Source organism: Mesoplodon mirus, assembly GCF_964341445.2.
Source record: "Mesoplodon mirus genome assembly, chromosome: 1".
Classification (NCBI taxonomy): domain Eukaryota; kingdom Metazoa; phylum Chordata; class Mammalia; order Artiodactyla; family Ziphiidae; genus Mesoplodon; species Mesoplodon mirus.
The window spans coordinates 38,257,580-38,269,904 of NC_138976.1; the positions used below are offsets into that span (position 1 = coordinate 38,257,580).

At 39.4% G+C, this 12,325-nt stretch overlaps 1 pseudogene across 1 annotated transcript in view; it reads right to left on the bottom strand.

The window, feature by feature from the left end:
* LOC309806757 (ferritin light chain-like) overlaps positions 1-11,836 on the bottom strand; it is a 48,154-nt pseudogene extending 36,318 nt beyond the window's left edge. The window contains exon 1 of the transcript in view: positions 11,817-11,836. The product of the transcript in view is annotated as a ferritin light chain-like (transcript). The remainder of the gene's footprint in view (positions 1-11,816) is intronic.
* Positions 11,837-12,325: the final 489 nt, after the last annotated feature.

A 12,325-nucleotide genomic window follows, 5' to 3' on the forward strand; every position in this document is an offset into this window, starting at 1 on the left:
TGGGTTGGTAGAAACTGGTTCCAGTGTTTCTTGCAGGAATAACTAGTTCTGTCCCCCCACGGCCCCCCGCCCCCGAGTTGATCCTCAAAGTTTCCTTTAGAATGGACTTGCTAAAATGCAGACACTCAAGTATTCATGATGCCTGTGTCCAATCATTTCTCCTGCCATTGCCTACTTCACTTCTGGATTATATGAACAATTCACTGTCTTCATTTATGCTTTTCCCTCCTTCAAAATTCCTTTCTCCCTATGGGGTACCTGGGCAACCCACTTCATTTTTCAAACCTCAGTTTACATATTATGTCTTTTGTGCAGTCTTCTTTTTAGTGTTGTGATCACATGCTCCTTTTTGCTACCCTTGCACTTCTGCATGCCTGATTGTTGCACTCGCTACACTGTATTGTAATTGTATTTTTTACATATTATCTGTGTTCTCCTGGGCAACATTCCTTGGGGCCAGGGACTACCTTTTTTCATCTATTGATGTTGCCTTAGCATGTTACTTGTTGTGAAGTAGTTAGTTATAAAAATGAGATTTGATTAAATTGAAAATTGTTATGTACATATTAGTTATTATCATTTACAGATATAAGAGGAAAAAATATTAATGTTGGTGCTGAAAGTTCACTTCTAGTAAATGGTGGTGGTACTTGACTTCACTTATATTATTTTCCCCACTATTTTATATCTTTCTACCTGATATCTCTTCTTTATTTCCATCTATGTTTCTTTATTACTAAACCAAGAAAAACAGGGATGAGGGTAGGGCTAGGCCATACTTGGCTGGAATAGTAAAGAAATTGTGTGGGGTTTTGCTGAGAAAATCCTGAAGCATACAGGTCTGCATCTTCCCTTTTTTTTTTTTTTTTTTTTTTTTTTTTTGCGGTACGCAGGCCTCTCACTGTTGTGGCCTCTCCCGTTGCGGAGCACAGGCTCCGGATGCGCAGGCTCAGCAGCCATGGCTCACGGGCCTAGCCGCTCCGCAGCATGTGGGATCTTCCCGGACCGGGGCACGAACCCATGTCCCCTGCATCGGCAGGTGGACTCTCAACCACTGCACCACCAGGGAAGCCCCTGTTTGAAGTTCTTTGATAAATAAGATTTGATAACACAGTTTTATAAAAACTTAGTTTGGACATTTCTGAACCTCTTTTTTTGTTTCCTTATGGAAGAAAGCTGCTTGTTTAGGGTTAATACTAATTCAATAGGGGTAAGATTTACACAGGACCAGCCCTAACATTCATAGTGTGTGGCACAGGAAACAACTTTGAATGGCCATTTCAAGGAACAATATACTTAAGTGTATACAATGAGTAACATGAATGAACTACACAGATTTATGAGTTGAAAACCATAGAATCATAGAATTTTCTCACTGTAAAGGCTCTTACTTTTCCAACTGCTTAACTTCAACCTCTGTTAAAGCACTTCAGTAACAGGGAGTTCTTGAGTTTAAAATGCAGTCGGACCATTTTATAGTTGAAAGGTTCTACTTGTCAAAATATTCATCCTTTTATGAACCTAAACCTGTCTACTTGGTCTAAACCCTTTTTCATAGGACAGCTCCTAAAATAGTTTAGAGCGACCCCCTACTTATCTCCTGGTCTCGCTTCATGTCATCTATTCCCAGTTCCTTCAATTACTTCTTATATAATAATATTTTAGATTCCAGACACCTAACTGAATTCATCACTTTCTTCAGTATAATAACTCATTTGCTGAATGTGATATTTTAAGCCTAAAAGGATTTGTTTACTGTTTTCTGTAAAGAATTAAAACATAAAATGTCCAATCAACCAATAATTCTTCACCTAACATGATTCATATACACCAATTGATAAGGAAAATTTAAAAATTCAAATTACTTCATTCTTAAAGAGTGATCATAGTATGTCCTTATTTATAATGTGCATGAAATATGAATTTTCTTTCTGTGCATCTATAACATTGCCCTCTTGCAGGGTACAGAGGATCCTCCATTGATGCTGCCCAATGATGTGTATGTGATATCCTGATATTTACTAAGAAGTTAGACATTCAAGAGGATTTTTTGTTCCCAACAGACATACATATATGAAGTTTTATTCTCTATTTTTTGTGTGTTTCTAACTTTTATTATTCATCTATTGGCACTTAAATGCATTCACCAAACTGCATCAGAAACATCAAAGCAGATTACTTCACTTTACCTTTTATGAGATTATTATACTTATCAACCAATATTTGAGCCCTTAATATGGGCAAATCATCCTAGCCTGTTAAGCACAGAGGTACAGAGCATGGAGTTGAAAGGGCACACACCAAGATTGGAACAAATTACTTAATCTCTCTAAGTCTTCATTTTTGTATGTGAAAAATGAGAATAATTACAATGATTGAACTCATAAGGCGGATCATAGAAAACATCTAGGTGCTACATGTAAAGAGCTTGTTTGACTACCTGGCAAAAATATCCATTCTTTTTTTTTTTTTTTTTTTTTTTTGTTTTCAATGAGCATATTATTTTATTTTTATTTTTTTTATAACAAATTTAATCAGTTATACATATACATATGTTTCCATAACCCCTCCCTTTTGCGTCTCCCTCCCACCCTCCCTATCCCACCCCTCCAGGCGGTCACAAAGTACCGAGCTGACCTCCCTGTGCTATGCGGCTGCTTCCCACTAGCTATCTACCTCACGTTTGGTAGTGTATATATGTCCATGCCGCTCTTTCACTTTGTCACAGCTTACCCTTCCCCCTCCCCATATCCTCAAGTCCATTCTCTAGTAGGTCTGTGTCTTTATTCCTGTCTTACCCCTATGTTCTTCATGACATTTTTTTTTTCTTAAATTCCATATATATGTGTTAGCATACAGTATTTGTCTTTCTCTTTCTGACTTACTTCACTCTGTATGACAGACTCTAGGTCTATCCACCTCATTACAAATAGCTCAATTTCATTTCTTTTTATGGCTGAGTAATATTCCATTGTATATATGTGCCACATCTTCTTTATCCATTCATCCGATGATGGACACTTAGGTTGTTTCCATCTCCGGGCTATTGTAAATAGGGCTGCTATGAACATTTTGGTACATGTCTCTTTTTGAATTATGGTTTTCTCAGGGTATATGCCCAGTAGTGGGATTGCTGGGTCATATGGTAGTTCTATTTGTAGTTTTTTAAGGAACCTCCATACCGTTCTCCATAGCGGCTGTACCAATTCACATTCCCACCAGCAGTGCAAGAGTGTTCCCTTTTTTCCACACCCTCTCCAGCATTTATTGTTTCTAGATTTTTTGATGATGGCCATTCTGACTGGTGTGAGATGATATCTCATTGTAGTTTTGATTTGCATTTCTCTAATGAGTAAAGATGTTGAGCATCCTTTCATGTGTTTGTTGGCAGTCTGTATATCTTCTGTGGAGAAATGTCTATTTAGGTCTTCTGCCCATTTTTGGATTGGGTTGTTTGTTTTTTTGTTATTGAGCTGCATGAGCTGCTTATAAATTTTGGAGATTAATCCTTTGTCAGTTGCTTCATTTGCAAATATTTTCTCCCATTCTGAGGGTTGTCTTTTGGTCTTGTTTATGGTTTCCTTTGCTGTGCAAAAGCTTTTAAGTTTCATTAGGTCCCATTTGTTTATTTTTGTCTTTATTTCCATTTCTCTAGGAGGTGGGTCAAAAAGGATCTTGCTGTGATTTATGTCATAGAGTGTTCTGCCTATGTGTTCCTCTAAGAGTTTGATAGTGTCTGGCCTTACATTTAGGTCTTTAATCCATTTTGAGCTTATTTTTGTGTATGGTGTTAGGGAGTGATCTAATCTCATACTTTTACATGTCCCTATCCAGTTTTCCCAGCACCACTTATTGAAGAGACTGTCCTTTCTCCACTGTACATTCCTGCCTCCTTTATCAAAGATAAGGTGACCATATGTCCGTGGGTTTAACTCTGGGCTTTCTATCCTGTTCCATTGATCTATCTTTCTGTTTTTGTGCCAGTACCATACTGTCTTGATTACTGTAGCTTTGTAGTATAGTCTGAAGTCAGGGAGCCTGATTCCTCCAGCTCCATTTTTCGTTCTCAAGATTGCTTTGGCTATTCGGGGTCTTTTGTGTTTCCATACAAATTGTGAAATTTTTTGTTCTAGTTCTGTGAAAAATGCCAGTGGTAGTTTGATAGGGATTGCATTGAACCTGTAGATTGCTTTGGGTAGTAGAGTCATTTTCACAATGTTGATTCTTCCAATCCAAGAACATGGTACATCTCTCCATCTATTTGTATCATCTTTAATTTCTTTCATCAGTGTCTTATAATTTTCTGCATACAGGTCTTTTGTCTCCTTAGGTAGGTTTATTCCTAGATATTTTATTCTTTTTGTTGCAATGGTAAATGGGAGTGATTCCTTGATTTCACTTTCAGATTTTTCATCATCAGTATATAGGAATGCCAGAGATTTCTGTGCATTAATTTTGTATCCTGCAACTTTACCAAATTCATTGATTAACTCTAGTAGTTTTCTGGTAGCATCTTTAGGATTCTCTATGTATAGTATCATGTCATCTGCAAACAGTGACAGCTTTACTTCTTCTTTTCCAATTTGGATTCCTTTTATTTCCTTTTCTTCTCTGATTGCTGTGGCTAAAACTTCCAAAACTAGGTTGAATAAGAGTGGTGAAAGTGGGCAACCTTGTCTAGTTCCTGATCTTAGTGGAAATGGTTTCAGTTTTTCACCATTGAGGACGATGCTGGCTGTGGGTTTGTCATATATGGCCTTTATTATGTTGAGGAAAGTTCCCTCTATGCCTACTTTCTGCAGGGTTTTTATCATAAATGGGTGTTGAATTTTGTCGAAAGCTTTCTCTGCATCTATTGAGATGATCATATGGTTTTTCTCCTTCAATTTGTTAATATGGTGTATCACGTTGATTGATTTGCGTATATTGAAGAATCCTTGCATTCCTGGAATAAACCCCACTTGATCATGGTGTATGATCGTTTTAATGTTTAGTTGGATTCTGTTTGCTAGTATTTTGTTGAGGATTTTTGCATCTATGTTCATCAGTGATATTGGCCTGTAGTTTTCTTTCTTTGTGACATCCTTGCCTGGTTTTGGTATCAAGGTGATGGTGGCCTCGTAGAATGAGTTTGGGAGTGTTCCTCCCTCTGCTATATTTTGGAAGAGTTTCAGAAGGATAGGTGTTAGCTCTTCTCTAAATGCTTGATAGAATTCGCCTGTGAAGCCATCTGGTCCTGGGCTTTTGTTTGTTGGAAGATTTTTTATCACAGTTTCAATTTCAGTGCTTGTGATTGGTCTGTTCATATTTTCTATTTCTTCCTGATTCAGTCTTGGCAGGTTGTGCATTTCTAAGAATTTGTCCATTTCTTCCAGGTTGTCCATTTTATTGGCATAGAGTTGCTTATAGTAATCTCTCATGATCTTTTGTATTTCTGTAGTGTCAGTTGTTACTTCTCCTTTTTCATTTCTAATTCTATTGATTTGAGTCTTCTCCCTTTTTTTCTTGATGAGTCTGGCTAATGGTTTATCAATTTTGTTTATCTTCTCAAAGAACCAGCTTTTATTTTTATTGATCTTTGCTATCGTTTCCTTCATTTCTTTTTCATTTATTTCTGATCTGATTTTTATAATTTCTTTCCTTCTGCTAACTTTGGGATGTTTTTGTTCTTCTTTCTCTAATTGCTTTAGGTGCAAGGTTAGGTTGTTTATTCGAGATGTTTCCTGTTTCTTAAGGTGGGATTGTATTGCTATAAACTTCCCTCTTAGAACTGCTTTTGCTGCATCCCATAGGTTTTGGGTCGTCGTGTCTCCATTGTCATTTGTTTCTAGGTATTTTTTAATTTCCTCTTTGATTTCTTCAGTGATCACTTCGTTATTAAGTAGTGTATTGTTTAGCCTCCATGTGTTTGTATTTTTTACAGCTCTTTTCCTGTAATTGATATCTAGTCTCATAGCATTGTGGTCGGAAAAGATACTTGATACAATTTCAATTTTCTTAAATTTACCAAGGCTTGATTTGTGACCCAAGATATGATCTATCCTGGAGAATGTTCCATGAGCACTTGAGAAAAATGTGTATTCTGTTGTTTTTGGATGGAATGTCCTATAAATATCAATTAAGTCCATCTTGTTTAATGTATCATTTAAAGCTTGTGTTTCCTTATTTATTTTCATTTTGGATGATCTGTCCATTGGTGAAAGTGGGGTGTTAAAGTCCCCTACTATGATTGTGTTACTGTCGATTTCTCCTTTTATGGCTGTTAGTATTTGCCTTATGTATTGAGGTGCTCCTATGTTTGGTGCATAAATATTTACAATTGTTATATCTTCTTCTTGGATCGATCCCTTGATCATTATGTAGTGTCCTTCTTTGTCTCTTCTAGTAGTCCTTATTTTAAAGTCTATTTTGTCTGATATGAGAATTGCTACTCCAGCTTTCTTTTGGTTTCCATTTGCATGGAATATCTTTTTCCATCCCCTTACTTTCAGTCTGTATGTGTCTCTAGGTCTGAAGTGGGTCTCTTGTAGACAGCATATAGATGGGTCTTGTTTTTGTATCCATTCAGCCACTCTGTGTCTTTTGGTGGGAGCATTTAGTCCATTTACATTTAAGGTAATTATCGATATGTATGTTCCTATTCCCATTTTCTTAATTGTTTTGGGTTCGTTATTGTAGGTATATTCCTTCTGTTGTGTTTCTTGCCTAGAGAAGTTCCTTTAGCATTTGTTGTAAAGCTGGTTTGGTGGTGCTGAACTCTCTCAGCTTTTGCTTGTCTGTAAACGTTTTAATTTCTCCATCAAATCTGAATGAGATCCTTGCTGGGTAGAGTAATCTTGGTTGCAGGTTTTTCTCCTTCATCACTTTAAGTATGTCCTGCCACTCCCTTCTGGCTTGTAGAGTTTCTGCTGAGAGATCAGCTGTTATCCTGATGGGGATTCCCTTGTGTGTTATTTGTTGTTTTTGCCTTGCTGCTTTTAATATGATTTCTTTGTGTTTAATTTTTGACAGTTTGATTAATATGTGTCTTGGCGTATTTCTCCTTGGATTTATTCTGTATGGGACTCTCTGTGCCTCCTGGACTTGATTAACTATTTCCTTTCCCATATTAGGGAAGTTTTCAACTATAATCTCTTCAAATATTTTCTCAGTCCCTTTCTTTTTCTCTTCTTCTTCTGGAACCCCTATAATTCGAATGTTGGTGCGTTTAATGTTGTCCCAGAGGTCTCTGAGACTGTCCTCTGTTCTTTTCATTCTTTTTTCTTTATTTTGCTCTGCAGCAGTTATTTCCACTATTTTATCTTCCACCTCACTTATCCGTTCCTCTGCCTCAGTTATTCTGCTATTGATCCCATCTAGAGTATTTTTTATTTCATTTATTGTGTTTTTAATCGATGCTTGATTCATCTTTAGTTCTTCTAGGTCCTTGTTAACTGTTTCTTGCATTTTGTCTATTCTATTTCCAAGATTTTGGATCTGGGAAATAGAATCTTGGATCATCTTTACCATCATTATTCTGAATTCTTTTTCAGGTAGAGTGCCTATTACCTCTTCATTTGTTAGGTCTGGTGGGTTTTTATCTTGCTCCTTCTCCTGCTGTGTGTTTTTCTGTCTTCTCATTTTGCTTATGTTACTGTGTTTGGGGTCTCCTTTTTGCAGGCTGCAGGTTCGTAGTTCCTGTTGTTTTTGGTGTCTGTCCCCAGTGGCTAAGGTTGGTTTAGTGGGTTGTGTAGGCTTCCTGGTGGAGGGGACTAGTGCCTGTGTTCTGGTGGATGAGGCTGGATCTTGTCTTTCTGGTGGGCAGGTCCACGTCTGGTGGTGTGTTTTGGGGTGTCTGTGGACTTTTTATGATTTTAGGCAGCCTCTCTGCTAATGGGTGGCGTTGTGTTCCTGTCTTGCTAGTTGTTTGGCTCAGGGTGTCCAGCACTGTAGCCTGCTGGTCGTTGAGTGAAGCTGGGTGCTGGTGTTGAGATGGAGATCTCTGGAAGATTTTCGCCGTTTGATATTATGTGGAGCTGGGAGGTCTCTTGTGGACCAGTGTCCTGAAGTTGGCTCTCCCACCTCAGAGGCACAGCACTGACTCCGGGCTCCTCAATTTGGGATGATGTGTTGTCTATTCATGTATTCCACAGATGCAGGATACATCAAGTTGATTGTGGAGCTTTAATCCGCTGCTTCTGAGGCTGCTGGGAGAGGTTTCCCTTTCTCTTCTTTGTTCTCACAGCTCCTGGGTCTCAGCTTTGGATTTGGCCCCGCCTCTGCGTGTAGGTAGCCGGAGGGCGTCTGCTCTTCGCTCAGATAGGACAGGGTTAAAGGAGCAGCCTCTTCGGGGACTCTGGCTCACTCAGGCCGGGAGGGAGGGAGGGGCACTGAGTGCGGGGCGAGCCTGCAGCGGCAGAGGTCGGCGTGACGTTGCACCAGCCCGAGGCGCGCCGTGCGTTCTCCCAGGGAAGCCGCCCCTGGATCCCGGTACCCCGGCAGTGGCGGGCTGCACAGGCTCCCGGAAGGGCGGTGTGGGCAGTGACCTGCGCTCGCACACAGGCTTCTTGGCGGCGGCAGCAGCAGCCCCAGCGTCCCACGCCCGTCACTGGGCTCCGCGCTTTCAGTCGCGACTCGTGCCCGTCTGTGGAGCCCCTTTAAGCAGCGCTCTTAATCCCCTCTCCTCGCGCACCAGGAAACCAAGAGGGAAGAAAAAGTCTCTTGCCTCTTCGGCAGCTCCAGAGTTTTCCCGGACTCCCTCCCGGCTAGCTGTGGCACATTAGCCCCCTTCAGGCTGAGTTCTCGCCGCCAGCCCCAGTCCTCTCCCTGCGCTCTGACCGAAGCCCGAGCCTCAGCTTCCAGCGCTGCGCGCCCCGGCAGGCGAGCAGACAAGCCTCTCGGGCTGGTGAGTGCCGCTCGGCACCGATCCTCTGTGTGCAGATCTCTCCGCTTTGCCCTACCCAGGTATGTGGGGAGTTTCTTGCCTTTTGGGAGGTCTGGGGTCTTCTGCCAGCGTTCAGTAGGTGTTCTGTAGGAGTTGTTCCACGTGTAGCTGTATTTCTGGTGTATCCGTGGGGAGGAAGGTGATCTCCGCGTCTTACTCTTCCGCCATCTTACCCGGAAGTCCCTCCATTCTTTATTAACATGATGGTGATGATGATGTTGATAATGATGATGATGATGATGAAGCTACCAGCAGGTGTCCTTATTAGGTTGGTAAGAATGGTGAGTAAGCCACAAGATCATGTCTGTGAACATTTGCATTCTAAGGCTACACTGCCTTTGCCTTCCCAACTCCGGCTCCACTCCTCATCTGTTTAAACATCTCCCAAGATAGCTCAGGTCTTCTCCTCTATGAAGCTATTCTGAACTACTCCTCTAGAATGAACTTAAAATACATTGCTTGCACTTATATTAATTGATATCAAGTATAGACTTCTGCAGTGGAATTTATTACACTTTACTGCAATTTTTGTCTCTATATCAACTTGCACCTCTTTTGAGGAAAGAAACTGGGTCTTATTCCTAGAAACTAAAACAGTGACAATCAAATAAGTCATAAATGTCTAATTCAGCACATTGAAGTTAAGTTTTCTAGAATGTTAGGGAAAACACTTAAGGGAAAGTCAGATTCATTGTTGTTCACACAGTCCTAAGAATGGACTTTCTCATAACTTGTATAATTCTATATGTAGCAAGTAAAGACTAATCAATGGCAGGTTTTCCTTTATTTATATTTATATAATCTTAAACTAATTTAAGAAAAGCCATCTCATCCTTCTGAGTTAAGTTACAAACATTAAGCATTTTAATATTTAAATAAGAGTGAGACTAGCTTTCTTCACAATTCTGTGTTCTCATAGTTTAAAAGGATGTCAAAATTTAAACTTTTTTCTCTATCATCTTCTTCCAGATTCACTTAAAGTGTGGTTCTTAACATAATCCCAAGTTCTGAAACTAATTGAAGAAGGTTAAACATCTAGTGATTTCAACCTCTTTTGGTCAGCCTCAACCTTTCCTTCAAAAATAATTCCCATTGACCACAATATCTATACTTTCAGTCTATTTTTCCCTAATAAAAACAAGAAAAGATTTGTGGTGACAGTTCCAGATTCATCCGTGAGGGGGCAAACATGTCTCATACACACAATGAAGGGAAAACTAGTAATAAACTAGTTACACTGGGAAAAAAATAGACATGGTGTCAATAGCAAGATTTGGCCCATATTAGAAAGAAAACAGTGATACATATCTGTTTGAAGATAATATGTTTGTTTAATTTTTACATTTTACTCCTATTTTCAATGCCAGAGGAAGAACACCTGAAGGATGGTGCTCGGTGTAATAGTCAAACAGATGTCTCTTTAGAGAAAAGAAAAGCACTTGAAAACACTGCAAGCTCTGTTAAACTTATTTCTAGTCTAACAACTTTAAAATTAAAAGTAGTCTTGTAAAATGCATTTCTGAAAGACTTTATCAAAAATGCATACCTCACCTCAGATAATGTCACTGAATTAAGGATCAAGAAATTACAGACAGGAATTCAGCTGAAAGAAACATGGAGAATTCCTGTGTAACAGAGTGAAATGTGGAGGATCTAGCTGTGTTTGCCCTTACCATACCATTATCAGTCAAGATTTTCAGTTTTGTGTTCCAACATGCAGTTAAAATCAAGTGTAGTGCTCAAAGCATAATTCCTCAGTTCTCTGCTTACCCTGATTAGAGCCCATGGTCTGTCATTAGAATCACTCTTTTGCAGAGACACTGTGAAGTCCCTTGGTCCTCACTCTCAGTCATATTGGCAGTGCAAAATGCCAGCCCTAGTGAAATAGAACTTATGCCAATTCAGCATCTGGGCCAAACAACTAAACATGGCTGGAGAAAAAAACGAGCAACCTTTGTAATTTGCCTCAGTTAAATTCATAATCATTTTACCCCATGTGAACTCTTAGTACTTACTAGAAAACTGATTGCTTAATCAATTCTCTTTTCTTCTGTCCTAGAGAACAATTCCATAACTCCCCTTTCTTTACATCTATAACATGTCTTCCTCTAAATTCTCAGCTGCTTCCTAATTCACTGAGAATACAGGAGGGATCAAAATTGAATATCCGTGAACTCCAAACACCAAGTCTACCATCCTACCTGGATCTATCTGAAACCACGTGTTCTGCCTTCCTTCTTCCTTTGGCAGAAGAAATGTTTGTCCTCTGTTCTAAGGCCGAACCCTCTACTCTGCACTGGATACCTCCCTTCTGGCCTAATCAGGGATTTCTCTTCTGCTGTGTCTCCTCTTCCCTGTATCTTCCATTATTTGCTCTCTACCAGATGCTTTCATTAGCATGCAAAGATCTAATACCTCCCATCTTAAAGGGAAAAATTCTTTCTTTCTTCCCATATCCAGTTCGAATCATTGCCCCATTGCCCTGCTCCTCTTTAGAGCAAAACTACTCAAACAATATAGCTCTACTTAATGTTTCATTTCCTTATCTCCCACTTACCTATTTTTGTCCTCTCCACTACACAGAAACTATTCTTCTTAAGGTTATTAGTGATATCTATTATATGTTGCCAAGTCCTATATTAAATGATCAGTTCTCATCTTAATCTACCAGTAGGATTAATAATAACTCCCTCTTCCTTCTAACACCTACCACTTGGCTCATGAGACAGTTCCTCTTATCTCCCTGCTCACTTCTTATATCCTTTGCCGAATCCTCTAGATGATGGAGTGTCTCCTGGCTCAGTCCTTCAACGTCATGTATTCTCTGCCTACACCTACTTATAAAGTGATTTCATCTTTAAATCTAAAGACTTTAAATACCATGATGATTTACCGATTTTCATCTACAGCCATGATAATCTCTTGCTGCTGAATTTCAGACTAGTATATCCAGTTGTCTACTTCACATGTCCACACATGCCATCACAAATTTAGTATGTCCAAAAACAAATTCTTAATCCTCTAAAGTTCTCTCTTGACCATCGCCTAAAAGACCCTAAGTGATTTTTCACTAACCTAGCCTTCAAACCTTATCTTCTAACAATTTCCCCTTTGATCATTTCACTACAAACAAACTAACCTCCTAGTCTCTGGAACACATAAAGTATAAGCCCACGCACCTGCATACACCAAGCCTCTTTTTCAGTGTATTCATACGGTTTGCTCCCATACTTCTTTCAAATCTCTGCTCAAATGTTCCCTGACCACCCTATATACTTGCCCTAAACCTTGCATCATTACGCTGCTCCTTCATGGTCCTTCCACTACCTAACATGCTATATTTATGTATTTATGGTGGTCTCCTTCCACTGGAACATAAGATCCATAAAGAAGAGATTTATT